Source organism: Brassica oleracea, chromosome C2, assembly GCF_000695525.1.
Source record: "Brassica oleracea var. oleracea cultivar TO1000 chromosome C2, BOL, whole genome shotgun sequence".
In the NCBI taxonomy this organism is placed as follows: domain Eukaryota; kingdom Viridiplantae; phylum Streptophyta; class Magnoliopsida; order Brassicales; family Brassicaceae; genus Brassica; species Brassica oleracea.
Window position 1 is genome coordinate 29,393,212 of NC_027749.1, and position 4,765 is coordinate 29,397,976.

Below are 4,765 nucleotides of genomic sequence, written 5' to 3' on the forward strand. Positions count from 1 at the left end.
CCGCATGTTTATCCAGATAATCCTGTTAGGAGCAGCAACCCGATGGGTGGTAGCGCTCCTTTCGATGCGTGTAACATAATCCCGAACGCCATGCGTTTTGCTAATAACGATACATCACAAACTAACAAGGTAAGTTTATTCTACAAACTGCGACTCTATTTTTCTTTCACTTATTTTAACATTGTTATTCATATTAATGTGTTATGTTCCATTGGTTGATGCTCGCAGGCTGAAGTAGCCCATGCTGGCGCTGCGAATGAAAACGTAGGTGGAGAAGACATGGTAATCTAACTCCATTTTTATCCTGTCTAGTCCATTTTTGTTTGGTTTGGACTTTGAAGTTTCCATGTTAGCAACGGATATTGACCCAGTAACATGCTATGAATTTACTGGGCACTTGTTAATAATATTTGCACACAATCTGTAGGGTTTGGCCCGCTAACGAATTTTTTGTCATGTTATTTTCATTTCCTCATATTTTGTTCTTATCAAACCACATACTCTTGTCCATGTCCATTGTAATATCCAGGCTGGAAATAACCGTACCGCGCCATCTCGTGCTGGCGTTGTCAATAACTCAGCATCACCTTTGGTGGACATGTTGCCAATTCCAATTTGGTTTGTATAATTATTGCTTTTTCTGTAATCTCTGCATCCAAACCTTCTTTTTTTTTTGTAATTTTCTTCATTTGCTTTTCTTTTCACAAGGAGACTGTCAATACCGGTCTTGCCTTTCAGAAGATTACGTTTCCGCTTGGTTTAACACATGAAGATCCCCAACTTACCATATATATATATATATATATATATATATATATAGCCGAGGAAGAAGTAGAGTGAATAGAAGGTGTTGGAACCCATGAGAAGTGGCCAAAAAAAAGTATGGGTCAAAACAACTGAAAGAAAAAAATTAAATGACTGTGAGAGAGTTAGGAGAAGAGGGAAGTAGTTTAAAGTGGATATTCAGAGATTCTCCTCTTTACTGTTCGGTGTTGATTCTCTGACTTAGTAGGGTTTAGTAAAAGCTGTCATGTTTTACTTTCTGCTATATTTTTAATTCATGAGATTATCTTTCCCTTCTGTAGAAGATGTTAAAATCTTGTATAGAATATCGACAGCCAAAATAATCATATGGTTATGTTGTTAAACCAATGGATTGGAGTGATGTTAACGCCTTCCATATTAAAGATGTTCCTGATGTGGACAATGGAGATCAACCTATGAACGAGGACGCACCAGTTCCTCTCAGTGACATTGATGCTCATGTGCCGCCAATAGGAAAAGCAAGCGACCAAAAGTTGTTTCGAGGGGTCTAATGGGAGAGTACCAGTGCGATAAACGCTTTATTACTCGTGCTTGGAAAGCTCATGTAAACGCCATTTCCCAAACATTGATTACGCTGCAAAATTTGGTGTACTCTCAAAGTAAGCCGACTGGATTCTCCATTACGCTGCAAATTTTTTTTATCGTCTTTTGTTAACGTTTGCAGTGTTATCGATGTGGGTAACCTAAGTCTCGACAGCAGAGAGTTGTCTGCAATTGTTGACATGTCCTCCCATTTACCTGCCAAGGTATGAAAAGTAGATCATGGCACAAGTAAGAATTTGTATTACACGGTATCATGTTTACCTATTTGTAATGAATGTTTAATTTTCTAGGTTGTAGATGTGCTCATTCATCACACTCGATCTATGTTTCTATCCAATTCCGAACAGATTCAATCCAGGAACTCTGTTTTCCTCGACAAAAAGTTTGTTTCACTCCTTGCTAAGACATTTACCAAGTTCTCCAAGTCATCTAAGAAAGAGAGTTTCCGATTCCCTCCCTCTTTGTGTGAATATGTAGTTGGAGATTGCCCAATTATTGAAGCTATTCGTCTCTATTTCCCCTTTAATTTTGTCAAAAAAGCATTGGGTTGGGGTCTGCTTTGACTGTCGCTTTTGCAGGTTATAGTGTTAGATTGCAACACCTCTCTGAGGATGGACGGAATGATCACCAATGAATTGCACCCCATTTCTCAAATGTTTCCTTACCTACTGAGACAAGCCGGGAAACAACTTAGTGCCAAATATTTGAAGACATTAACCATTGAGAGACCATGTAATGGGCACCATAACCACAGCTAGTTTGAATCTGGTAACACGGCTATTCTTCTAATTCAAGCTCCCGCTGTTGGGGGTGTTGATGTCTGTAATTACATTACTCCAGATGTGCTTGACGTTAAGGTGGAAAGAATTGCAGTCATGATCTACGAAGAAAACCTTGGAGTCCTCTGATTTTAGTTCCCTAATCTTTGTCTCCTTTTTTTTTATTATGCTTTTGTTTCTGAGTTGTTGTTGTTGATATGCCTTGAATCTGGATGTTACATCTAGGCGATGGATGTTACATCACGTACATCATACCAACTCGGTTGCATCAAGAGCGTTGCATCAAGATACTGATCGTGGGCTTAGGCCCATAAGTCCGTTTAGTCTAGGGTTTTAGATGCGAGATGTTACTATATATATCTTGTATTCGAAGTAACCCTGAACTTGCACTTTGTAAGCTCAATATCGCCTCCAATAATAAGATCTCTCTTTGCCCGTGGACGTAGCCCTAGGGGGGAACCACGTTAAATATCCGTGTCGTAGTTACATCGCTTTTATTCATCTGTTTCCGCATCTGTTCCTTCTCACGTCCATTACAACAAACTGGTATCAGAGCTCGGGGTTTGATGGGAGAAATAGCTTTAGTCTTTGGCAGATCAAGATGCAGGCGTTGCTGAAGCAACAAAGCAGTTGGGGACCATTGTCAGAGAAGAAATCTGAAAGAGCTGATTTTGAGACTCTAGAAGAGAAGGCGTTCTCAACAATTTTGTTGTGTCTAGCAGACGAGATTATCATCGAAGTGTCGGATGAGAAAACGGCGGCTAGTTTGTGGCAGAAGTTGGAGAGTTTGTACATGACAAAATCTCTGACGAATAAGCTACTTCTGAAGCAACGCCTCTTCGCCTTGCGTATGCAAGAAGGTATTGAGCTTCGCGACCATCTTGACAAGCTGAATTCGATATTACTGGAGCTGTGTAACATCGATGTTAAGGTGGAGGATGAAGACGCTGCACTAATCCTGTTGGTATCTCTGCCGAACTCCTTCGAGAACTTCGTGCAATCGTTCATTGTTGGCAAAGATACAGTGAAACTGGAAGAAGTTAGGTCGGCGCTTCATAGTCGGGAATTGCGCCATAAGACATCCAGCTCAGGGACAGACAATCAAGCATAGGGGTTGTTTGTCAGTGGTGTGAAGGGACATCGGAACAGAAGGACTTCGAAAGATAGGGACATTGGAAGTCAGACTGATATTTGCAACTATTGCAAAGAGAAGGGACATTGGAAGTCAGACTGTCCCAAGATGAAGGAGCAGCAGTTTGGGTCTGTTGCAGTAGCCGAGGATGAAACCAAGTCTGACGACAATATCGCTCTTGTTGTGCACGGACACACACACTCTTCTGATGTGTGGGTTCTTGATACGGGAGCATCCTACCATATGACACCGAGGAGAGAGTAGTTTTCAGAGTACACAGAGGTACTTGACAGCAAGATTAAGATGGCAAACGACTTTGTCTGCAAGATTGTTGGGATCGGCTCAATCAAGCTCATGACACATGATGGTAGATTAGGCACATTGAACAAGGTTAGGCATGTTCCATCAATGACAAAGAATTTGATATCCGTGAGTCTTCTGGACAGGAAAATGTTCAAATATTTGGGTGGCGATGGAGTTTTGAATATCTACAGGGGTTCTGATGTGATTCTGAAGGGAACAGTACTCTTTATTTGCTGAAGGGTACAACGGTTACCGGTTCAGCAAATGTTGCATCGCCAGAGATCCCAGAGGAAGATATGACTAAGCTATAGCATATGAGGCTTGGACATATGGGTGAGCGTGGGATGCAACATCTGTCGAAGCAAGATATGCTTCATTCTGATATTGGTTTAGAACTCTGCTCGAAAGAGTTTAAACAATTTTGTAAGGATGCAACATCTGCCAAGCATCTTACAGACAGGGGAACACCACAGCGGGATGGTGTTGCAAAATTGATAAACCAGATAATGTTAGAGAGAGCGATGTGCATGCTCTCGAGTGCTGGTTTGGAGAAGCGGTTTTGGGCTGACGCAGTTAACACGGCTTGCTACTTGATAAATCTTGTTCCCCACATAGGCACCGAGTGCATGATACCTTCTGAGGTGTGATCATGTAGATATGCTGAATATTCACGTTTAAGAGTGTTTATGGGCTACGGTGATGGAATCAAAGGATACATGGTCTGGTCTCCATCAGAGAACCGAATGGTTCTAAGCAGGAATGGTGTCTTCAATGAAGCATCTATGGTTAGAAGCTCAGGGTCCAGTTCAGAAGCAGAAAAGGGTAGCACTGATAAACATGTGGAGCTGCAAGATGATCATGAAGTGATCGATGTGCAGGCACACACAAAAAATCAAGAGGAGCGTGTAGAAGATGTTCAGTTGGACTCTACAAAGATTCAACCGCTTGATGCTACAGAGCATAGCATCGTGAAAGATCGACCAAGAAGGGTTGATGTCAGGCCACCAGAGAGATATCACTTTAATGATATGGTGGGTTATACACTTCAGGTTGCAGAGGAAGTGGATTCATCATCCACCTACATGGAAGCTGTTTCTAGTCCCGAGTCTGAGAAACGGCATGTTGCAACGAGAGACTTGGAGTCTCATCAGAAGAATCATACATGGGATCTTGTCACATTGCT

General features: G+C 41.7%; 1 long non-coding RNA gene across 1 annotated transcript; it reads left to right on the forward strand.

The window, feature by feature from the left end:
* The first annotated feature begins 624 nt into the window (after window positions 1-624).
* Window positions 625-2,259, forward strand: LOC106326308. The gene is made up of 3 exons (XR_001267196.1): window positions 625-1,424; window positions 1,490-1,571; window positions 1,659-2,259. It is a non-coding gene; the product is annotated as an uncharacterized LOC106326308 (long non-coding RNA).
* The last annotated feature ends 2,506 nt before the right edge of the window (window positions 2,260-4,765 follow it).